Genomic DNA, 25,924 nt, shown 5'->3' on the forward strand with positions numbered 1-25,924 from the left:
GATTGTCTAGCATACTCCTAAGCTGCAGGTAGTTATATATGGTTGTATATGCTATTGTTGATTGAGATATCATTATGTAGCACAAGACTGTCAGTAATTACTACCTGAGCTAGATGAAAAATTTCAGATTATGGGGCACAAAACATTAATACGCTATTATGTAGTGATTTGAGGTTTTAATGGCAGCCAGGGCATTATAGCCTGCAAGTAATATACAGTTTATATGAATGCTTCTAGGATCTAGAATCATGAGCGACTAATAACTAAGACTTGAGTCCACATGTAAAAGAAAAAAAAAGTGTCTCCCTGAAGTGGCCTATTCTGTCAGGAGGTAGAGATTTTAGCTGATGCTTTTTCTCTGTTGGACAAGTTTCGGCTTCATCTTAAAGGCATCTCCATGAGTTGATAAAAACATACCCCCAGTGATGGAAATGGAATTAAAATAAGAACTGCATTAAGGTAGAGTCTTGGTATTCTTAGGGAAAAAATACAAGAAAACTATTTAGACTCTTATTTAAAGAAAATTCTTCTGTTTCCAGCAATTTGATAATTTTCAACACTATGTCTCTGGTTGAATCATAAGTCTTTCCATCTGTACCTAGAATGAATGAATTTTTGATGCAAAAAGTATATAAATAGTTCATTTAATAAAATTTTCATGCGATAAAATCTGAGTTTTCACATGCTTACTATTGTATTTAGAAACAAACATGTTTGAAATACTTGGTGGAAATTGTTATCTAAGTGGATAATGTCTCACTGGATCAGTGAACAAACATGGAGTAGCAATAAGGTTGGTTCTGCCCTCACATGATGTGTGCAAACCAAGTGTACACAAATATTGCATAGAAATGGAACAGGTCAAGTTTATACTTTAGTAAAAGAAATTAAGAAAAAGTTAAATCTATATTATCTACTATGAATCATGTTTATTAGGTCAAATTGAGAGAGTTGAATTTAAGAATATACTCAACCATGCAGTCTACTAAACTTTCTAGAAAAAAATTGAAATTATCTATTAAGATATAAGGAAATGAATCAAGAATTCTTAGTTATTCAAAAATAGTTAAGGATCCAGAACTTATTTAAAAATATTTGGGAGCCTCCCTCACAGTGCATGGGTTTGCTCTGATGATGTTCACCCTGGTGATACGGGCCTGATGTCAGCTAGACTGACAATGCAGTGTTTTTTGGGCCAGTGCTGCTCGGGGGCAATAGGGCTACAATCAGCATTTCTGGGAATTGGATTTAGGACCTTATGAACTCCACCCTTTTGAGCTAGCAACCTGTTTCCTTCAAGATACATAAAACAAAATTTTTGTCCAAATTGCTATGCCTATGATGACATTACATGATGATGATGATGACATTACATTAGAAACAAGCAAGAAATCGTTTGCATGAACCAAATGCTGCTGCCAAAACCAAACTGTTACAGAAACTTGTAAAGACAAGAGAAAAATGAGCGGAGCAAGTGCCTGTCCTTCTCAAGAGCCCTGCAGTCTCATCAGATCAGTCTAAACAATCCAGGAAGATCTTAAGAGAAAATTTTGTGCCACGTTCTCTTACTATCAAGAACACATACACATTCTACTATCCCATCCCATTAAATTCATAGGTTCGTTTTCTTTAATGATGAGCCAGAGTCATGTGCGTCATTAAAAAAGAAAGAAGGAAAAACAACCTTAATGAAGACATTTGCCTTAGAAACTGCCACAATCAAAGACAGACCTTTTCAGATGTAATTAACATTTTTTTCAAGATAATTTATCCTATTAAAATATGGTAATTTACCATGGGATCAGGTTATCTGAAACCTTTGTAAGATTGAAAGTTAAAGTTAATTTCTTGCTATAAGCAGTATAATTTGAACCTAAGAAATTGGGGAGCATTTTATATTTAGACATGTAAAAGCAAAAACTGTTTATTTATATCCATGGTACTTAAAGGAATCTTATTGCATCCCCAGTAATGTACATATGGTTTAGTATGGAATACAACAGGCTGCCCTCAAAAAACAAAATTATCCTCACCAAAATGTATCCAACCTTTTCCTTTAGGTGCCCTTGGCCGACAAGGGCTTAGGAAAAAAAGTCCTTGTAGAAATGTCAGTTTTGATGACATCGGTAAGCCCATTTCAAAAATCTGAGCGATCGGAGGTTTAATGAGGCACTTTGTTATTCCTTGTAATAAAAACGAAAAGATAGAGACAGGGTTCTTCAGGCTTAATTACCACATCTGTTATTAGGCACTTTACCGTGATTGACTGGAGTGTATGTCAGACACATTGCCAAAAAACGCCTCCCCACAAAAGCAGCTTCCCACTCACTGCCTGAATGGCATCGGGCCCTGTTACAACCAGGATTTCCATGGCAAACAAGCAAAACTTGGCGTGCACAACCCCCATGCCAGCTGAAGGCACTTTTTCCTGGTGCCAGAGAAGCTGAGAGCTGGGTCGGGGCTGCCCGTTCTGACTTTAGCTTCTCTTTCGATCCACCACACCTCCCTGCAGCCCAGGCTGAAGAAGCATTCTGTGAGCGAAAGGCACAGGCAAGGCAAAGAGGATGGAGATGTTGTTAGGTCTGCTTTCAGGCAATAAAATTTGGAGGTGTGCTGGGATGCTACAGATGAAAGCATTTTTATAGTTCCTAAGGTAATTATTACTTTAAAAAATATAGCATCCTTTAAAAAATGTACACCACCAGGAAGTCCGTCTTCTAGGATACATTGAAGACCTTAGATACTGTGAGACAAATGATCATATTCAAAGACCAAATTGAGTTTTAGGGGTCTAATAAATATCTAAATCAGTAGCATACATATTAGAGACACGTATTACCGTTGTTCCTAGGACCCAGTAAAGCGGTTCATAGAGTCTTGTGTGTCTATTTACATAAGCAAGTGGGAATTTACTAATTAAACTGCAGTTCATTTGAAAAAGATTATCTTCATAAAGCATGCCATCATTCAACTTTTGCAACTGCAAAGATGCAGACACCACAGCTCTCAATATCTTTAAGTCAAGTCATTATGCAGACAGTAGCACAGGAACAAATCCTGGCACACAAAACCACACTTCAGACCAGACATACAAGCATGAATGAAAGTTGCAGGAAATCATCTCACATTTGAACATATGCCAGGTAGAGAAACACACAAACACTCCTTGACCCTGGTTGTCTAAAGTAAACAAAAGCCTAATGGCTTAAAATTTATGAATATATATACAAAACATATACATATGTACATATATATGTATTTCTTGCACATACGTTATTCTGGAACAATCATGCATAAAGAGCACATGCCACAGAGTCATTCTCTCTCTGGATTTTATTGCCCTTTGAAGATGAGATTATATAAATTTATGATGCAGCTCCTAGTTGGTTTTTATGCTTTTGTTGGGGGGAGGGGTGTTTATGTTTTTGTTTTGCTGGGTGGTGCTCAAGGCTTACTCCTGGTTTTGTGGTTGGAAATCATTTCTGGCTCTGTGTTTAGGGGCTCAAATATGATATCAAGGATCGAGCAAGGGTCTAACACCTTAAGCCCTACTGTCCTCATGTTGATCTACACCAAACAATGTCAATGGTGTTTTGTTGAATATATGACTACTACTGAAAAAGAGAATTTGGTGATTTGTGCATAAAATATAATTCAGAAATGATGAGTAGAGTAAATTGGCAGGCAATCAGGGGAATTTCTAAGCTACCTGCTATATGGTAGGCCGCTTTCTGTTCAAGGGATAGAGACCGAGCAATGGGTTATTAAAGGACCTACCCATTTTTCAACAATTTTTTCTAGCCTGACAATAAAAATGGGCTTCAACCAAGAGATCTCTGCCTTCCTAGATAAATGGGAGTTCACTTTGGTGTCACACTTCTTGCAAGTCACAGTTGCTCTGATTCTGACACCAGGTCTTTCTCTACCCAGCCTCAACAACATAAATAATTGAGGCATATTTCAAACTAACTCTTCCTCTTACTCTATCTTTTCTCTTTATACACAGTGAGCTTTTCTTTGTGACCTCTGGGAGAACAAGGGATAGGGGAAATTATAGAAACTGAAATGAGGCTGAAAAAAAATCAGGACTGGAGAGAAAACTTAACAGGCCAAGCAGAAGCTTTGCATGCAGGAGGCCAGGGTTTAGATTCTCAATACTAGAGAGTCTCCTGCGTATACCCCCGAAAAACAAAATAAGTTGGTTTTTTTTTCCCTAAGTAAAACCATTTTATTTTCTTATTATAGTAGCAATAATACAAAATAAGATTTTTAAAAATGAAATTAACCAACTTATAAAGGCTTCTCTCCAAACAAGTAAAAAGAGCTATCTCAAAGCAAAATTCCTTCAAAGAGTAAGGATTTTTTTGTTGTTGTTTGTTTTTAAGTAACAGCTTTTGTGGTATGGCAGAGAAGTTAGCTAACATCAAAATGTCTAAAAAGGAATTTGGTAATTTTTTCTTAGACATGACACCAAAAGCACAAATAATATAAGAAAAACAGATGTGTTGAACTACATAAAATTATAAGATTTATGCAACAGTATATTATCAACAAGAGTAAAAAAGGCAATGCACACAGTGGGAGAAAATATTTGTAAGCAATGTATCTGGTAAGGGATTAGTATGCAGAACATAAAAACACCTTATGCAATTCAACAATAAACAATTCTATTCTAAAAAATGGGTGAAAGCCTTAATTAAACATTTTGAAAGAAGATCTATTATGGCCAGGAGGGGCAGCTCATCTGGTAAAGCACATGCCTAGCCTAACAAGTTCAATTCCCACACCACAAGCTCTGCCTCCTCAGCACTGCCTCAAGTGTCTCCAGGCCCAGAAGTACTGCTGCATGGGGTATCTATTTAAAAATTAAAAAGAAGATAAACTAATATTCAATCTGCACTAAATATTTTTTCAGCCTGGCAAGCTACCGAGGGTATCCCGCCCACACAACAGAGCCTGGCAAACTACCCGTGGCGTATTCGATATGCCAAAAGTAGTAACAACTACAATACACATATGATAAGGGGTTGATATCAAGGATATACAAGGCACTGGTTGAACTCTACAAGAAGAAAACTCTCAATCCCATCAAAAAATGGGGGATGGAAATGAACAGAAATTTTCTCAAAGAAGAAATCCGAATGGCTAAAAGACACATGAGAAAATGCTCTACGTCACTAATCATCAGGGAGATGCAAATTAAAACAACAATGAGATATTTCACACCACAGAGACTGGCCTACATCCGGAAGAACAAAAGCAACCGGTGTTGGCGTGGATGTGGGGAGAAAGGGACTCTCCTTCACTGCTGGTTGGAATGCTGACTAGTTCAGCCCTTTTGGAAAACAATATGGATGATCCTCAAAAAATTAGAAATTGAGCTCCCATTTGACCCAGCAATACCACTCCTGGGAATATATCCTGGAGAGGCAAAAAGGTATAGTAGAAATGACATCTGCATTTGTATGTTCATTGCAGCACTGTTTACAATAGCCAAAATCTGGAAGAAAAAAAAAAAAGGAATGCCCAAAAACAGATGACTGGTTAAAGAAACTCTGGTGCATCTATACAATGGAATACTATGCAGCTGTTAGAAAAGATGAAGTCATGAAATTTGCATATAAATGGATCAACATGGAAAGTATCATGTTAAGTGAAATGAGTCAGAAAGAGAGAGACAGACATAGAAAGATTGCACTCATCTGTGGAATATAAAATACCAGAGTGGGAGACTAACACCCAAGAGTTGTAGAGATAAGGACCAGGAGGTCTGCCCCACATCTTGGAAACTGGCCTCATGTGCTGGGGGGAAAGGCAGCTCAGACAGAGAAAGAAACACCAAGTAGAGGATGTTGGAAGGAACCATTCGGGTTGGAAGATGCAAACTAAAATTAGACTATAGACCAAACATGGAAGTCACTCAATACCTCTATTGTCAACTACAACACCCAAAAGGAGAGTGCACAAAAGGGAATGCCTTGCCACAGATGCAGGGTGGGGTGGTGGGAGATGGGGTAGGAGGGTTGAGAGGGATACTGGGATCATTGGTGGAGGAGAATGGGCACTGGTGGAGGGATGGGTAAACGATCATTGTATGAGTGAAATGCAAACACAAAAGTTCATAAGTTTGTAACTATACATCACAGTGATTCTCTAATAAAAAATTTTTAAAAAATAGTAACAACAAGTCTCACAATGGAGAAGTTACTTGTGCCCATTTGAGCAAATCATTGAACAACAGGACAACAGTGCTACAGTGCTCAATACAAATCAAGTCCCTACACACCCAATAGGTGCACTATTTTTCACACCAAACTAAACTTAAATAACAGGTGTTGGTGAAAATACTGAAAAGGTAGGATCTTACACATTTGTGGAAATATAAAGTCAGTAGCCACTGAGAAAAATGTTAGAAAGCTTCCCCCCCAAAAAAATTAAACATGGTGTAACTGTGGAGTGCATTTTTCACTTCCAGCTCTACAGCTAAAAGGACTCAAGGCTAGGTCTTGAATAGTCCTGTACACCAAAGTATAGAGCCGAATTATGCACTTCCCCAAAGTGACAACAACACAAGTGTTGATAAAAAGTGGATAAAAACATGTAATATTGTAAATCCACCTTACAAAGGGAGGAAACTGCCACACATGTAAAAACATGATGAAGCTCAAAGACATCAGATCTAAGTGACTCAGAGACACACAGGGACAAATATCATATGATTCTGCTTATATGAGGTAGAAGAGAGATCTAACATAGGCAAATTCACAGATTCAGGAAAGAGAAAGGACGTATGTTGTTAGGGGCTGGGGACACAGGAGAGCAGGGAGTGTGGAATTTCAATTGGAGAAGGTGAAAAAAATCCAAAGATGGATGTAGGCAAGGATTGTACAAATGCAGGTGTACTTAAATGCCACAGAATCTTATACACAAAATGGGCTACAATGACAAACTATGTATTTTATCTATTTTACTATAATAACATTTTAAAGAAGAGGTGTCCAGAATTAGGCTAAAATCTGAGGAGCATGGAACGAAGATGTCTGGTGGGGATTTCTTGTTTACCTTCCTACCCATTAATGTGATTAAAATAAACATCCCTGTCTTCCTCCACAGATCACACTTGGACTTGTAAGCAGGTCACTGGACTATGAGTATTAAAGGAGGAAAATGTCAGCAAATGTAATAAGATTGAGATTCTGTGTTGGTTGGGCACACCACTGTCAGCTCTGTGGGCTGGCCGGCCCGAATGTCACCTCTCTGTCCTCTGAAAGAGTGTAACCCAGAACACAAGTCCTCCAGAAGCAAGTCAGAGAAACCAAAATAGAACATTTTTACTGCCTCTCCATCTAACGCAAATGGAAACCAAAAGGCCTCAAGCACCTGGAAACTACTTCGAAGAGCCAGAATTCCTGCGATCCGCTACTGTCTGTCTGGATTTGAAACTAGGCTGCTATTGTTTAACTTGGAGGGCCTAGACCAGGATCTGGGCTGTGTGTGTACTTTGCTTTCTCAGAAAAGTTCTGAGGAACTTGAGATCATAGAGGAAGTTGTCTCCCTCGATTTCCATTCAAAAATTTCTTCACTTGGATTTTCCAAATCATAACAAAGCAGGTTTGCTTTGGAGTTTCATTCTCCTCCTCTCTCTTCCACCCTTTCATTGCTAATTATTAAACAGAGAAGTTAAGATTAGCAAAACAATGTTGTTGTTGTTTTTTAAGATCTCTGGGCAAATCTCTATCCCTTTTGGCAGGTACTCCGAGGGACCAGTTGTTATTGATAATACCTACAGGGAGAAAAAGAGGATTAAAAGATGAAGTCGCACAGCACTTCCCGACAAAGCAGGCCGCAGCTGTACAATGGCTTCTGAGCAACTGCTCGGTGAAGAGACAGCAAGGCCGCTGTTGTGCTGCAGGGTCGGCTTGGGTCACTGCATGTGGCGTGGATTAGAGAGCCCTGGTTCTCCATAAGCAGTGGGGCAGGACTGGGGTTCACACGGTACACTCTGTGTGCCAGCCCCAACACTTCTGCAGAGATCACACGGAGTAGCGGTGCTGAGAGAAGATTTCACAATTTTTAAAAATTGTTTTTGAGTTGGGCTGGAGCAATAGAACAGCGGTAGGGTGTTTGCCTTGCACACGGCTGACCCGGGTTCGATTCTTCCGTCCCTCTCGGAGAGCCCAGCAAGCTACCAAGAGTATCTCACCCGCACGGCAGAGCCTGGCAAGCTACCCGTGGCATATTCGATATGCCAAACACAGTAACAACAAGTTTCACTGTGGAGATGTTACTGGTGCCTGCTCGGGCAAATCGATAAACAATGGGATGACAGTGACAGTGACAGTTTTTGAGTCACACCCAGCAATTCTTAGGGCTCAGCGCTCAGAGATCACTCCTGGCAGGTCTTACGGGAGCACATTATAGAACCAGGTTGGCTGTGTACAAGGCGAGCACCTCACTTGCTGTACTATCTCTCTGGCCCATCGGCAGACTTCTAAAAACTAACAGTGATTTTTTTTTACAAGTTTGTGTGTAAGTTTAAAATTACAAGAACAATTTATCTTTACACATTTCCCCCAAAACTTTGTCCTATCAGATTACAAGAAAATTATATTCATCATGGATGGAAGAAGGTCTGGATCTGGTCTGAAGTCAGCTAACAGCTGAGATTTAGCTGGAATGATACTTTCAGAAGAAAGACTACATGTTGTTCCAGGACCCAGCCCTGAGCAACACAGATAAAGAGCCCCCCAGGAAAACAGTTGCTCTCAAATTCACACCTGGCTTCTCCAAAGCATAGAAGGGGCAGAAAGAGTAAGCACACAGTTGTGCTTCTTGCATTTGGTGTCTAGCTCTGTGGCCAGGCCAGATGGCTGTTGGGACCAAAGTGGAAAACAATTTGAGGTGCTGCTAGCCGGAAATCCTCATCTGGCCCATTCTCACCCAAAACCACCACTACCAAAACACACACACACACACACACACACACACACACACACACACACACACACACACTCAACAGTGTCCAGATAGAGCATTGAGATTTCCAGGTAAAGTTCCTAGAGTTAAGTTAGTCTTTTGGATCTCTCCATCTTATAAATAAGAAGACAGGCACAACAGTTGTTTTTTTCTTTAGTGCCTAAGGTCCAACCTCAGCAGAGCTAGATCATAAGACAAGATCTTTTGGCTTCCCCTATGGTACTCACACCATGACTCTGGCAACCTCATAAAGTACTAGGAGGGAAAGTCTGCTTCCTTACTCTAGAAGACTTTGTTTCACTCCAAATAAATCATAAAATAACTGGATTGGTGACCGTTACTTTGACCTTCATTGACCTTACTCTCTGTACCGTTGTCAATGATTTTCTGTCATTGGCTCCAGAATGAGAAGACACACACATTTACAAAACTGTCTCAAACCAACAGAGTTCTAAAAGAAGTATGCTTGAAGCAATGTTGGAATTTCAAACTTAGGTGACTCTGTTGCCCCTACAACTCGAATTTCAGATGAAACTCGAATTGAGTCATAAGGTAAAACCACGTAAAAACGAATGTTCCCCCAAAGAGCTTCCTCTGGACTGCTCTCCTGGAATCATGGTTCCCCTCTGGGCTTCAATAATGATTCTGAGGCCTGACACTGATTTCCTGTGATCACCTTCTCTTTCCCCCAGCTCCTCAGTTGCCAACAATTGGACCAAAAGGGCAATGAGCTGGCCCTTCTTCTTCATGGAAACAGCGCCAGAGCTAAGTAGAAACAGCATTATGTCTCCTGGTTTGTGCTGGTGAGAGTTCCAGCTCCTGGAGAGATGGGAAAGACGCTGTTGTTTCAAAGCATTGGCCCTTAGTACTCAGTGACAAAACTGCCTGGTTTCCACAGCTGTTTCTTTACTTCCTGAGCCTTTGTTCTGAAAACTCTGCCCGTCAGGACTCACTTGCTATCCTTCTCAGCAGTGGAAGCTGACACACTCACCATCAAGGGAATGAGAGAGGGCACGTCAGCCACTAACCCATAAAACACTGTGGTCTCCCTTATGTGCCAGGGAATGAATCCACACGCCACTGGGGCCCTAATTACATGGCCTCATTTTCACAAATAGGACAACCTGTCCAAGAAGTGAAAAACGGCTCTTTCACATTCTCCAACTAGACAGGAGTTTCCGTAGGTCAACCATAAGAAATCTTTTATGGGCTGGAACATAGCTCAACACTAGCACAATTGCATTGTATGTATGAGGCCCTGGAGTTCAAGCTCTGGCATCACCCCCCAAAGGCAAAAATTGAAAACACTAAAACTTCCTTGGACAGAGAGAGTGCCTGTCTGTGATGGAGAGAGTTCCTATCTGCTTGCCACATCAGAACTCTGGAAAAATTCAGAGAGCTGGCCTGTCAGGGAGAGGGCTGCACAGAAGCACACACTTGAAATCTTAAAAGTAAATTTATTTTGAAGCTTTCTAGATTTCATATAAATATGAAATATAATATCATCAGTCAAACAGAGCACGCTGGAAGGTGACAACTGGACCTGGAGGGTTAGCTTACAGGATGCTCATGATCACAAACATTCAGCTCTACAATGATGAGCTGCAGGGAGGCCCTCAGAAGACAGCCTCTGGCAGCACAAACAAAACTACAAAAGCATCATTTACACACCGCCAGGAAGGAAAGGCGAGGGATTTTTTTCCCCCAGCCTTCACTTGGCAGAGCTCCACATCATATGCTTTTTAAATTCATTTTTGTGCTTGAAGAACAGAAGAAATGGTCCCTTTGCTCCAGGTTGCACTTCACCAAAATCAAAACTAACTGGCTACATGTAGGAATTATCCATACCTTGCAAGTTCAGGCCGTACTCGCCGTTCTTCAAGGAGGATCAATTATAGATGCTAAAATCAAATCTCTTGCCAAGGTGAAGTCCTGCCTGCAGGCCTGGTCTCCTGCCTCCTCCCCGCACACACCCATCCCACTGCCTCCTGGGAAAGGGTAGTGAGGAGGGTAAATGGTCCAAAGCTGAAAGTTCAAACTAAATTGGACACGCTCTTCCCTTATCTCAAACCCTCCACACAATGGTTCTCATTTGCTATGGACTATTTTTTCACTTATTAACACCAGCACCTTAACTAGAAAATAGAAAAAAAGAAGAAAAAGAGTCTTGGTGAAATTTTAATCAAGCAAATTTCTTCACTCCTCAGTGATAATTCTTTGCTATCTACTACTGGAAAATTTAAGCAATTTTCCAACTTGATGACTTTCCAATTTGGCTCCAACCTACATTTCCAAACTTATTTCTTGACATGCCATTTTACTAAAGCTCCACTCTATGCACCTCTGCCTGCTCCCGCCTTTAAGTGCCCTCACCCTCCCTGGCAATGCACATTTCCAGCATTCACCATCCCTTTCATTCATTCCATTTCATTCAGGGTCTTTGATTAAATGAAGCTTAATTTTCTTTCAAGATTCTTCTAAGAAGCCTGCTCTGATGATTGACCCAAAGTGTTTAATCTTCCACTTCTAAGTAGGTGGGTTTACCTGAAACATACTGTCTGCCTCTCCATCGTTTCCTGTCTTACATATTGGCAATGTGCCATGCATAGGGGCTGCACTATGTTATTTCTGGTGTCTCTGCACCATGCAGCAGTTTGATAGATAGGGGACAGAGGAGTCACCCCATCCTGCCCGGCGAAGAGATGGACTGATACCTCTCATCTAAATGCAAACTGTAGCACTGTAGCACTGTCGCACTGTCATCCCATTATTCATCAATTTGCACAAGTGGGCACCAGTAACATCTCCATTGTGAGACTTGTTGTTACTGTTTTTGGCAGTTACAATACGCCACGGTAGCTCGCCAGGCTCTGTTGTGCAGGCAGGATACTCTCAGTAGCTTGTCAGGCTCTCTGAGAGGGACGAAGGAATCGAACCCGGTCAGCCACGTGATAGGCAAACGCCCACTGTGCTAAATTCTATAAGTAAAAGCTAAAAAAAGTTTTTTAATTGAAGTGAAAAATCCACATAGTAAAAATTATCATTTTAACTACACTGTTCCAATACTACTACTTTCATCCTCAACATAGCCCTTGCAATCATTAGTCTACTTTCTATCTATATGGGTTTGCCTATTCTGGATATTATGCGTAAATAAAATCTTTTATATATAGATAGAGAGTGAGAGAGAGAGAGAGAGAGAGAGAGAGAGAGAGAGAGAGAGAATCTTTCAGGCCTGGCTTATTTCACTTAGCATTTCATTCAAGACCCAACCATGTCATAGCATGTATCATACTTCATTCCTTTTTATTGATATGTGGGTGGTCAGATTTTCTAATCTCTAATCATTAGTTTAGTGAAATTTTGGATACCTTTTGGTTGGTATGAAGATGTGTGCACATTTTTTTGGTTTAAATACCTGTTTTCAATTCTTGATATTTTACTAAGGATGCACAAGTTCACTAAATAGAAGTTTCATCCTAATTGTACAATCGGGACAAATAATTTTTATTTTATTGCAATACTATCTTTATTTTTTTAAAAAATACATGCTCATAAGTGTGTTTTTTAGATCTCCAAGTCATTTTCTCCATCAATAAATATTTGTTAAGACCATTAGCAAGTGATAGGATCTGTGCTGCCTTTCAGGGAATACAGCAGTAAACAAAATAACACAATCTTTCCTAGAGAGAACTTAGGATAAAATAAACCAGACCATGAAAGAAGCATAAGTGACACAAAATGGAGTGACCTGGGCAGTTATGGAAAGTTGGTGCTTTTTTTAATGTCTAACAATAAAAAAATCTTAAAAAGGTCATGAGTAAATTGAACTTTTATAATCAAATATTCTAAATCAAAAATTTAGAATATTCCTAATTTTACAGTTTTAATTTTATATGAAATACTATCTAACTTCTATAACAGATAGGATACTACTTACATACATGAATTATTCTTTCATAAAAGCACTAACTGATTTTATTTCTAGATGTGTTTGTTTTGCCTGCTTTAAACTTTTTTGATATTAAATAATGAAAGTTACCACTTATTGAGATATTAATATATTTGTGCCATTAGCTAAGTGTAACACCCTTTGGAATATGTACTGTTGTCATTTCCTGAGTGACAGAAGATGCTTACTTAGAGAAATAAAGTAACCTACACAAGGTCATAAAACTTTGAAGTGTTCAGGCAGATCCTGGTTCCAGCTGCCACATTTCATATTGTAAAGTAGCAAAAACATGCTAGAGTGTATACGCACCAACAAAATCTTTTCTCTTAACTAATGACTTAATGAGTTGACTCTTAATCACATGTATTTATATGAATCATTTAACCTTTAAATCCCTAAGGAAATGTACAGAATAGACATTCAGATTTCTCACTGATGTGTTTATCACCATTTTAAACACAAGGGCTCCAAACTCTGCTTTTAAAAGAAAGAATAAAAGGCCTAATTTTCACTGCTTTAATTTACCTATTCTATACTGTAATAGCAAGCTAGGATAGTCTACAAGTATGATTACTCACATTGATAAGGACAGATGTCCTTTAAGCAGAGAAGGACCAGATGCTGCTCTTATTTTTTCCTTCCTTCCTTCCTTCCTTCCTTCCTTCCTTCCTTCCTTCCTTCCTTCCTTCCTTCCTTCCTTCCTTCCTTCCTTCCTTCCTTCCTTCCTTCCTTCCTTCCTTCCTTCCTTCCTTTCTTCCTTCCTCCCTCCTTACCACCCTCCCTTCTTCTTTCCCTCCCTCCCTCCCTTTTTTCCTTCTTATTTCAATTTTTACTTTTTCATTTAATCATTGTGAGATAGACCCTTACAAAGCTGTTCGTGATAGGATTTCAGTCATACAGTGTTCCAACACCCATCCCTCCACCAGAGTACATTTCCCAGCACTCCCACCCCCTACCCACTGCCTGCCTCTATGGCAGGCGCTTATCTTCTCTCTCTCTCTCTCTCTCTCTCTCCTTCCTTTTGTGCATTGTGGTTTGCAATATTGCAATATTGATACTGAAAGGTTATCAAGAACATCCTTTTACTTACTTTTAACGCTCAGTTCTTGTCCAGCATGAGCATTCCCCATATGCTGCTCTTATAGCCAAAGCATTATTATACTTATAAAGTTTTTCCATCCTCTGAGGTACTGCTCTAGGAGCTCACTATAGAGCAGGAAGCAGTAGCTGAGATAGGTGAACAAGATGAGTAACAACTCCAAACCTAGTATCACATTGTCCCAATTTTGAAATGGGAGAAAAAAAGGCTGGAACAATAGCACAGCAAGTAGGGTGCTTGTCTTGCATGTGGCAGGTCCCCTGCATCCCATATGGTCCCACCAGGAGAACCATGAGTACTGCAGGGTTAGTGCAGCACTCAAAAACCAAAGCTTTAAAAAAATAATAAAATGAGAGGGAAAATCCTGATATTCTTCTTTATGAGAGATGTAATGAGCACCGCCAGGGGTAATTCCTGAGTGCAAAGCCAGGAGTAGCACCTGTGCATAGTCAGATATAACCCAAAAAGCAAAAACAAAACAAAAACCAAGACAATTAAAAATTCAGGGAAAAAATCATGCTCTATAAAGTCTTTTTATGATTTTTTTCTTGACAGTTTACAAGAAGCAGGAGGACAGGGGGCAAGGTTAGTTTGCTCACTAACCAACATGGAGAGGTGCTTTTGTTTTAATTTCTAAAGAATGGCTCTATCACTGTTGACCATGTAGACCCAAGACCTAGGGAAGCAAAACATTCAGCTAAGAAAGTGCTAGTCTGTTGCTTTCTGACACATAGCTCATCTGGCTACACAGGGGATTAGCTGGGTGTTTAGAGCTGCAGACCTTCCCCACCCTATCCAGATTAAAATTATGTAAAATTGGCTGTTATTATAATTACTACAATTTTAAATTACATTAAACATGATGCTTTAAAGAAAAGGTTTGGAAGGGCCAGGAGATAGTACAGTAGTTAGGATACATGCTTAGTATGTACCTACCTAAGGTTGATTCCTGGCATGTACCTAACCTAGGATTGATTCCTGGCACCGTGGTCCCTTGACCATCACCGAGTAGCCCACGAGGACTCAGTACCACGTGGCTCAGATAATCCCGGCACTGTAGGGTCCAGGCAGTCTCTCACATTCTGGCTCTTGCATTGTACTACAGCCCCAGTTGGCAGAGAATCCCCACTGGGGGCTCCATGTCTTCAATCACAGCTTGAGAGACCCACTTTTTTAAAAGAAGTTCCTGAACCTTGAAGTATAATATATATGGTATAAAGGGGAAAATATCAAAATCAAACAGTTCAATGTGTTTTCACAAACTGAAGATGTCCAGAGAACCATCACCCAGAATAAACAACAATGTTAGGATCCCAGAAGCATTCCTTGGGTAGGATTACAAGTATAACACAAATTTAAGTCCTAGTAAATATCATAAATGCCTGAAAAAAATCAAATGCTAAATGCGCTATCTGGGACATAAACTGTCACTTTCCTACTTTTTTTTTTCAATAAATGCCACATCTTCACAGAACTTCAAAGTCCAGCACAGTGCTCTTCTTTCCGAGCACTGAAAAGAGTCCTTCTGTAAGTCACAGGAATGAAGCCAAATAAGCAGACCTGATAACAATGAATTTGAAATTAATTAACTAATCGGAGAGTTTATTCTTTTGCCACCTGCAAAGAACAGTCTCTTCTGCTTCTCCACTTCAAGATAGCTATATCGTTGTCAAAACCAACTAGCCACTTAGTCAAGTATAAACAAATGGCCAGGGGAGGAGGAGTGGAAATATAATGAAGAAAATAAAACCACTTGCCTCCTTGCAATCCACTTGCTGCTTTTTTAATGGATTTTCAATGATAGTGTATAATCAAGGTGCAATGACAGACTTAATTATAAGGAACTCTAAATGACCTCAGGCAAATGATATATTGCCTTCTCCTGGGTACAAACCTCGTTAAATCCTAATTCACACAGTCAGAAAACCTCTTAATCAGAGACAAAAGGATTCCTACTGGCCAATGAGTGCAGCTGCCTGAACACTCTTTGTAAATGGACTCCCCATAACCTACTTGCACATCCAGAAAAGGCTTTCCTCACCAAGCCTCACTTAAAGCAGAATTCTATGACCAAATTGAACAGAAAAATGTAATTGCAACTTACAGGAAATAGGGACTAGGTGCCTTTTGAAAGAAACCCAAAGGCACAGGCTGGATGAGTAACATACTTTTACATAAAGGGAGTAATCAGGCTAAAAAGAACAATTCTTTGTGTGAAAAGTTTGGGACCTTTGCTGAGGTTATGACCTTGAATTTGAATCTTCTTTTGACAGAAAGAATGTGGCTAATTGTTGTGCTCTGAATGAGATCTTAGCTGAAAGTTTGCAACCCTTTCCCTATATAACTAGAATCCAGTTTGAAAATTGGGGGTGGGGTATATAATCTAAATGACATCTATCTGGTAAGTCTCCTTGACTTCTTAACGATCCAAACAGACTCATAAATCTCTCATGTATTTAATTATATTTCAAGCTCCAAAAAATATACTGACATCAAAACTTCTAACTGAATCTAGATCTTGGAAAGAAATAATTTATATATCATATATACAGTGACCTTACTCTGCCCCAAAGAAGCACTCTCTGAGGTTATAGTCCTAGATTCAGGGGGCTCTTGAATCAAGTACCTTATAGGTAAGCCTAAAGGAAATATAAGGCTGAGAAATGCCTTTTCTTATCTTTGCAAAGAGGAATCCTTTTTATATTTAAAATCAATAATAAAATTTTGCAATAAGACAAATCAGCAGGACTTAGTAGGAAACAATTCCTTCTTGGCCAAAGATCAACTGGAAGCTCTAATAGACGCATGTTCCCCTAACACCACCTCTCATGCTCAAAAACCAGAAGATTAATGGTGCTTCCACAGAATTACCATTCCCCACCCCCCCCAGATCCTATCTCTAACACATCTTCACAAGCAGTTTATCTGTGAAAGGCCTTGACCTTCTTTCTTTGTCTCTCTGATTCAAGTGTGTCTGTTTCCTTGGGGCTACCAAGCTCAGCTGGATGGCTGGCCAGAGCTGAGTGGAGCATCAGCCAACCCTGAACAATGGGCCCCTTTCTCTGGCTGTCACATGAACTGCGTTGTGTTACAGCCATTGTTCCACCGAGCAGAAAAGGAAAGGCATGGGTTCTCAAAGACGGACTATTCTTTCTGACCTCTTTCACCAAGTCACTCAAATATTTCAAAAGAAAAAGAAAAGTTGTGTCTCCTTGAATGGAGAAGTATTCAGGATTCTGTGGGTCCTGCTATGGTTCAAAAGATGGCCATGTCCCCCCTGCATCAAAATACTAACCCAAATATATAGCCCGCATCCTGGCTACATACCTACTGAATCCAACTCCTGGGGGGACAGTCCATATCTGTTGGTGGTCATCCTGCCCCTAAAGTTAGATAATAGGATAAAGAGAAAGACTGAGCTCTTCAAGTCTTGGTAATGGGCCTGATTTTGCATGCTCTTGTTCAAGGGACTTCCAAAAGATGGGGAAAATATCAAAAAGACACAGAATATAGTTTCCAGGAGATGGGGAGAGTTTGGAAAGGTTTAGACATAATTTGGAGACACCATCGGAAAAGTGCCAAAGGAGGAGATGCAGGGTTGTGATAGAAGGAACCTGGCTACAGCTATAACCTTCAAATAAAGATTGATGGGGAGAAAGTCCCACTGGTAGGATGACAAATGACTTAAAATGCAAGTATATTTAACATTTAGTTTTAAGTTTCAAGCTATATAAACTTCTTCTGTGGTCCCAAGTCTTAGAAATAGTCCACTCAATGCTATAAAAAGTGGAAGAAATCAGGAAAAGAGAGATAGTACCGGGGTTAAAGTGCATGCCTTGCTTGCAGTTCAAGCCTGGCACCATATGGTCTCCTTAGTATCACACAGTATGGCTCTTGAGACCCCTAAAGGCTCACGGAGGTGGCCTAGGTAATAGTGAGTCCCACAGAAGGTGAGCAATACCACATCCTTGGGTCCTCATCTCAATCAGGGAAATCAGGGAAAGAGAGATAGTACAAGGGTTAAAGTGCATGCCTTGCTTACAGTTCAAACCTGACACCATATGGTCCCCTTGAGACCCCTAAAGACTCACAGAGGTGGCCTACGTAATAGTCAGTCCCACAGAAGCTGAGCAGTACTGCTTCCTCAGGTCCACAGTCCTGGCTAGTCCTCAGAGAAGCCCCAGAATCACCTGGGTACCATTTGAGACACCCAAAAGAAAAGAAGTGGAAGCAATAACAGTGACATCTATGGTTGAATTCCATAACTTCATGCTTGAAGAATACAATAATGTGACAGTTAGAAAAATAAAACACAGGAGCTGGAGCGATAGTACAGAGGGTAGGGTATTTGCCTTGCATGCGGTTGACCTGGGTTCAGTATCAGTATCCCAAATGGTCCTTTTGTGCAATGCCAGGAGTGATTCCTGACTGTAGAACCAGGAGTAACCTCTGAAGAGTGCCAGGTGTGATCCAAAAAGCAAAATAAATAAACAAATAAAATACATGCAATAATGTGGCAAGATTATCTTTAAATCATGCTTATTAAAGGAAAATATGAACTTAGATCCAGATGATGCTAGGAGAAAAATAAGCCCTGCCTTCCCCCACCTGCCTCACACTCTACAAGACACCCCATTATGACTGAAGGGGAAAAAATTTTTCATTTCACACATTCTCATGGCATGGAAACTCCATTATAACTTGAATCACCATAGGGTCCCCTAAACCACATCTGGTTTAAATATAAAGATAGCATTATAATATAAGGGAATTCTTTAATGTAAGTGTGGTGAAGAGAGCAAGCTGACTCTAGTCCTGCTGCACCATGCATGGTTTTCACAAAAATAATTCCCAAGTAATCCTGTGGGATTGGGGAATCACTATAGGTTGAAATGCCTAACAAATTCCTGCAATTGCATGGTTTGCTTAGCTATCTGAAATACCCTATCCTGGTTGGAACAACAGCACAGTGGACAGGGCTCTTGATTTTCACAAAACCAAGCTGATTCAATCCTTAGCACCCGGTATGAGCCCCAGAGCCTCTCCAAGAGTGAGCCCTGAGCACAGAGCCAGAAGTGAGCCCTGAGCAACAACAGGTGTGTCCCCTGCAAAGGACACCTCAAAACAAGCAAAAAAGTGATAATTTAATGCATATAAAATTAAAATCTTTTGAACACCTCATCCATTCTAATCGTTGCTCTTTCTTGGTCCCAAGTTATCCGGAAGGAATCTTCTGCTAGTGGGCACACAGTGCCTGGCCTCGAGAATGAGATCTGGAACTCCTCATACGGGCCTTTGTACAAGCAGCCTTGTGTTGTCAATTACACTTTTTAACAACATATTTTTCCTTAAGGCTGCTCTCTTGGCTATTTAGGACCTTATTTAACCCTTTGCCATAAACTCCTAACCAAAAAGTATCTCTGGATACAAATTTAAAATTCAAAGAAATTTATTTTTAAAGGACAAAAGTCACATCTTGTCATGATTAATTTCCAAAACAACCAGAGCTATACTTATTAAAATATCAGTGCAGGAAAATATTTAAAAGTTTTTATTTTGAAGGGCTGAAGCGATACCACAGAGGGTAGGGCATTTGCCTTGCATGCAGCTGACCAGGGTTCAATTCCCAGCATCCCATATGGGCCCCAAGCACCACCAGGAGTGATTCTTGAGTGCATGAGGTAGGAGTAACCCCTGTGCATGGCTGGATGTGACCAAAAAAGAAAAAAAAAAGGTTTTGTTTTGATTGTAGAACCAGAACTCTTGGTTCCAAAGATTTCATACAATTATTTGTTCCATAAGGGACAATCTAAATTTGCGTTTTGATTTTCAATTTGTCATCAAAAACAAGTTTTAAGGAAAGATCAATATGATTCTTTACCAGGAAAGATTTTTATCATGAAAATGATCACCTATGGTGAGGTTTTAGAACTAGATCTATGCAGCTCAGCCAGGAAATGAAGGTCAAGGCATTTAGTAACCTCTATTATGGGATTTCCTTACTTCCAGAGATAAGGGGTTCTTCGCAGATGCTAGCATCCTGCATATTTACATACTGGGGTCTTCCATAATGAAATACTGTTTTGTTTTAGGAGACTGGGAAGGGCAAAATGTATTGCCTCTAAGAAGGAAATTGAGGTGGTTAAAATGCTTTACATAGGGGCTGGAGAGATAGCACAGCGGGTAGAGCATTTGTCTTGCACGCGACCCACCTGGGTTCGGTTCCCAGCATCCCATATGGTCCCCTGAGCACGGCCAGGGGTAATTCCTGAGTGCAGAGCCAGGAGTAACCCCTGTGCATTGCCAGGTGTGACCCAAAAAGCAAAAAAAATGCTTTACATAGTTTCTTTATCTAGGAATGAATATAAATTACTGAAAAGGAAACAAAAGCAAATCACAAAATTAACACAGATAATAACAGGATACATTATCATATTCACACTTTTCAAACTGGATAATTTTCTCAAGTGAGAAGTTATTTTATAAGGTACTATAAGTTAATTTTCTGCAAAAAAATTTTTTTGTTGTTTTTTGGGGCCACACTCAGCACTGCTCAAGGCTTACTACTGACTCAGGGATCACTCCTGGTGGTATGAATTCCCAGAACCAAGGGTTCCCAGAACCAAACCACAGTCACCCTTGAGCAAATCAAATACCTTAACCATTGTACTATCTCTTCAGCACTGCAATATATTCTTTAAAAGATTTATTACAGTAAAAAAAGTCTTAAATTGTGAAGGAGAGGGAAACAAAAGATAAATATAAAATCTTGAAAAATTCAAATACAGAAAATGAGTTGTTGGGTGAATTAGGAGTCCAGTTAAATAACTTAGAAAATTATAGTTTAAACTAAGGTAGAATAACTTCATTTTGGAAACTGAATTTAAAAAAGAATTATCAACAGAACTAGATAAATTTTATGTTCATTCTTAAAGCAAAATAAACATTTTTGCTTGTTTGATTTTGGCCAGAACCAGTGCTCAGGGCTATTCCAGTTGGGTGCTCTTGATGACCATGAGACGAAGTAATTGGACAAAAAAATCTTTAGCTTAAATTAGACATTAATAAATTTGAACAGTTCAGCTGTTGCTCAATTCATTTCTAAGAACAAAGTAATCAAAATTATAGAAAAAAAATAAAGTGTATGCTGAATACTGTCTACATGTCAAGATATAATTGTAATTGGAATGATATATTTGTCTATTTAGGTCCAACATCCCCACCAACCTATGTAGGATTTTGTAATCATTCCGTTAGCATCCTATTCTAAAGTGGGAAAAGGTGTATCAAAAGTCATCACATTTCTCATTAGATACATAAACAAATGCAAAGATATAAACTGAAAAGCACAAGGGAAACGTTGATCATTCATTTTTATTTGTTTCTCTCTGACTTGGGGATCATATCCTGGGATGCTCAAGGGCTATTTGTGGCTGTGTGTTCAGGAGGAACTCTTGGCAGTGCTCCTGGGACCAGACTCAGACACACCAAGTCAAGTGGTTTACCCGCTGAACCCATTCTCTGGCCCCATAGCTAACCAGTTCTTATTGGAATTGTTCTTATTGGAATTAGGACTTCCTTACTGTGCCTTGACACTGGCATTCACAGCCAGAACAATAATTCTGCCATCATATTGTTGAATACATTACATGAATTTGGAGATATTTCACAAGTCTGTTTTGTCTTCTTATCACTTCATATTATTTATTGACTTTGTAGGCAATATCTAAATGAATTGTAAATTCTTACCCATTTTCTTTGTTATTCTTGGGACATACATCATGACCAGCATTGATGTGCTGAGAAAATGTGAAGAGCCAGAGCAATAGTGCAGCAGGCAAGATTTGACCCTCATATGGTCTCCTGAACTGCCAGGGGTGATCCCTGAGCAGAGAGTCGGGAGTAAGCCCTGAGCATCACCCTGTGTGACCCAAAAAACAAACAAACAGAAAATGCCACCGAGCATTCATTCATTCTTTCTCCACATTCTCCAGGCACTTATTATGTAACTACTTTGTGCCAGCCATTTGGATTAAGTCTTAGAATAAGAAACCATGAACTCACCAGTCAGAGAAAATCCAGATAACAAAACCAGGTGATATAACATATAAATGCAATATTAAAGCGATCCTCAAAGTAGACTAGGAAACACATGAGATATTACTAAGTAAGAGGATTTTTAAAAGTTTCAGAGTGAAGGTCATTTTTGCACTATATCTTGAAGGATAAACAAACAAGTAGTAAATAGTTGTTGACCCTAAAAAGAGGAGGAAAGACATTTCTAGCAGAGGGAAAGCAGGTCAGGAAGGGGTGAAAGCAGGAACTGAACTCTTCAAAAATCATGAATGAGATTAAGAACCCCGGGACCAGCCACAGGACTGGAAATAGAGAAACAGACAACACTAAGGTGGTCTTACCAGGTCAGAGAGGTTAGGCTTTGAATTAAAGCCAATGTTTCTACAAATGGATTTTGAGGTCATTTCTACCAGACTCACTTAGGATATGCTCAAATGCAGATTTCTGGCCCTTACCTGGGGTGAAAGTTTGGATTCTGAATTTTCAGTAAGTACTCACAAGACACATGTTGCTCACTGTCTGGGTGGTCACCAAAGAGTTTTAACAGGGATTGATATGACCAGATATGGAGTGTTGGGGGTTATTTTTTTTTTTTGAAAGATGCTGTTAGATCAAGAGCATACAATGACGAAGAAGGTAAACATGCTACTAAATGAGCATTCAGTTTGGGTTTGCATTACAATTTATAAAGTCATCCAGACATAATATGTCTGAATTAAAGCAGAGTGGGATTAGAGTGCATGAAATACCATTACCATGTTAGGTAGTTCAAAAATGGCAAAAAAAAAAAAGTAATATTCTCACCATGCTTCAGATATACATCAAGGTCAGAAGAGAACAACTAAAGAAATACACACAGAATTAAGTGCTTTTCTGCTCTTCCCCTTTTTAATTATTATTATTAGTATTATTACTAATTTGATTAACATGCAATAATGGAAGTGACCTCACTTATCAACTTAAAGCAAATGATAAAAGTAAAAATAAAGGGAGATTATGAACAACCACAAAGAGGAAAGCTGCCTATTTAAGTACTTTATAGACAAAAGAACTACAGATTTCCCACCTCCTAACACAAGTTTATCCCTAATGAAGCTGATGGGAAAAGAAATATGGCAGAGGTTATGCCATATTTTATTTTATTCAATACTTCAAGGATGCATGGTCTCTATTTTAAAATTACAGCTAAAAATCATTTGTTATTTAACTTAGAGTGCGAATGTCCCATGAAACTTTAAAATGCTTGTAATAATGAGGGAGGTCAGAGACCACAAATAATCATGCAAATCATTTTAAAAAAGAAACCAATGGACTTATAAAACACAGAAACCAGAACAATGCTCAAAATGTAATAAATGCTTGATAAATATTTATTGAATGAATGATGACCTTCTTAAAAAGTAGGACAAAATAGATTAAGAATATATATTAACGCAGAGTATACCAGGAAGTGAACAGGTTATAAATTGAATTTAAATTTCCTACCTGCTAGCCTGTCTCAAGTACACAACATGACTTCTTTCCTATAAATTCCAGTCCTGCCAAATGTGCCTATCCAACTAAACTCAACTTGACAAAACCTCACTCTCTAGGTGGGAGTGAAAAAAACCCACAGGTTTTTTTTTTTTTTTTTAACTCAGAAGGTTTTAGGCCTGAATAACCAGTTCAGAGCACATGATCATGATGTTTCTTCTTGGTTATTCTTATTTTTCTATTTTCTATCCTCAGTCTCATTTTGCATATCATTGTCCCAGCTAAAGGTGACTCTTTCCTCATGCATAAAATGACTGGGACCACATCATTCCCATCCATACAGGAATAAGAACTAATCCTTACTGATAACCAATATTGTCATTATAGTATCATTATACTCTATTAGGGAGATACACGTGTTAAAGTTTTAGCTTAATAATAATTAATTGGTACTTACTAACTGCCAGGCTGCTTAGTGCTCCACATGTGTTAACTCACTTAATCCTTTCAATAATCCTCTGGCAAAGGCATTGTTATTTTCATTCAGATCTTATCAAGGAGGATGGAACCTGCTCCAAATCACAACTGGAAAGTGGCAGAGCTGTGAGCTGATCCCAGGACTTACCCTCTACTGAACTCTTTGACCTCAAAGCAGCAAAACAAAACAAAACAAAGTATCCTGCAAGATGGCCTCATGACAGCAGTCATCAAGAAGATGGTATTTGGGGATAAAACGACGTGGTCCCAGTCATTTTATGCATGAGGAAAGAGTCACCTTTAGCTGGAATGATGATATGCAAAATGAGACTCAGGATACCAAATAGAAAAATAAGAATAACCAAGAAGAAACATCATGATCATGTGCCCTGGACTGGCTATTCAGGCCTTAAAACTTCTGAGTTAATAAAATCCCAATTAAAATCCCAATGGATATACCTCTTAAGGTTTGGGGGTCTCCTGTGAAGATATTTTCTAAAGAACATTAAAGATGGCACTATACTTTATTTCCTCATTGGTATGGTTCTTACTTACCAAAGTCAAGTGAAAAAAAAAGAAAAATGTTTCCCTAAGAGACCCTACATCAAAGAGATGGAAAAGGCGAATGCAAGACAGACCTTCCCATGGTAGCTTTGACGGGAAGAACTGTCTGAGGAGCCAGACTTTTCCGACAAGAGAGTCTTCTGGTGGGGCCACCAGCCTGTGACTCGGACACACCTAAAGAACTTTAAGAACGGTGGGAAGAGGGAGCCCCCCCCCAGTTGTTAGTGAGTTATCTGCAAGATCTGAATATCAAGTAGTCGAGAAAGAAAGGCTTAGGAAACAAGTGGTGATCCCCAGCGGAAAAGCAAAGTTGATCTTCATGGGTCCCAGTGGAGCCCCTTTTACTGCTCAGCGGGACTCCCCCAAGCCCCTCCGGCGATGACACCCGTTGACCTACAGAACCAGTTATAAAGCAATACTCGGCTAACTATGCAGCAAAAGTAAATGGGTAGTGGTCTGACTCCTAAGGAAAATTATTCCAAGGAGGTCTTAAACAGCCCCAGGTAACAAGAACAAACGCAAATCTTAGCAATAAACCGTCAAGACATGTAAACAACCCTTAAAGAAAGCCAACCCCCCCCCCACCTCCCCACACGCCCCTCCGCCGTCCCCCACCTCACCCTGCACCGAGCACCCAAACGCGTTTCCCACCCCGAAGAAAGTACCCAGAGACCGGCCGAGGTCCAGCGTCGGTCGCCGAGTTTAGGAAACTCTTACCCAGGTCCCGAAGTCCTGAAATTCGCAGCGCGATCTTCTTTCCCCGGCTTTTCACACGCCCGCCAAGAAGCAAAACCTGTTCCAAACAGCGCTCTTAGTCGCCAAGCCGTGTCCCAGAACAGAGCGATCCCCAGGAGTCCCCGTCCGGGCTCCGAAGCGGAGGTGCGGAAAAAGGGGGCAGCTTCAAACAAGCTTTTTCAGACACCCCCCACTTCTGCGCGCAGGGGAAGTACACTTGCTGCAAACTTGGACAAGGGATTTTCTCGTCTGGACCGAGATGCTGGGGGAGGCGGAGAGTAACCCTAGCCCGGGCCGGGATTCTAGCAGTTGCCGCGGCTGCGACTGCAGCTGCTACCACTGGGCCGTGGCCGCTGGGGGTGGGGGGTGGGGGGGTGTCGCTTGGCGCCGTGCACAGTCCCAAGTGCTACAGCCGGGATCCTCCCGGAGGGATTCCTGCGCCCCCCCGACTGCGGGTCGCTTCTGCCTGCCCCCAGCGGCTTCCACCACCCGGGTGCGACTCCGCCAATACTTTGATCCCTAAATTGGTAAACTGTGGGGTCACTGAAGCGGGTGAACCAAGGGTGCCTGTC

The 25,924-nt window shown here is 40.1% G+C and overlaps 1 protein-coding gene across 2 annotated transcripts in view; it reads right to left on the reverse strand.

The window, feature by feature from the left end:
* MEGF10 (multiple EGF like domains 10) overlaps positions 1 to 25,661 on the reverse strand; it is a 173,427-nt gene extending 147,766 nt beyond the window's left edge. The window contains exon 1 of one of the 2 annotated variants that reach the window (XM_055142522.1): positions 25,283 to 25,661. The gene's annotated coding sequence lies outside the window, so the exon portion shown is untranslated. The remainder of the gene's footprint in view (positions 1 to 25,282) is intronic. The other variant, XM_055142521.1, reaches the window with a different exon arrangement.
* Positions 25,662 to 25,924: the final 263 nt, after the last annotated feature.

This window comes from Sorex araneus, chromosome 6 (assembly GCF_027595985.1).
Source record: "Sorex araneus isolate mSorAra2 chromosome 6, mSorAra2.pri, whole genome shotgun sequence".
In the NCBI taxonomy this organism is placed as follows: domain Eukaryota; kingdom Metazoa; phylum Chordata; class Mammalia; order Eulipotyphla; family Soricidae; genus Sorex; species Sorex araneus.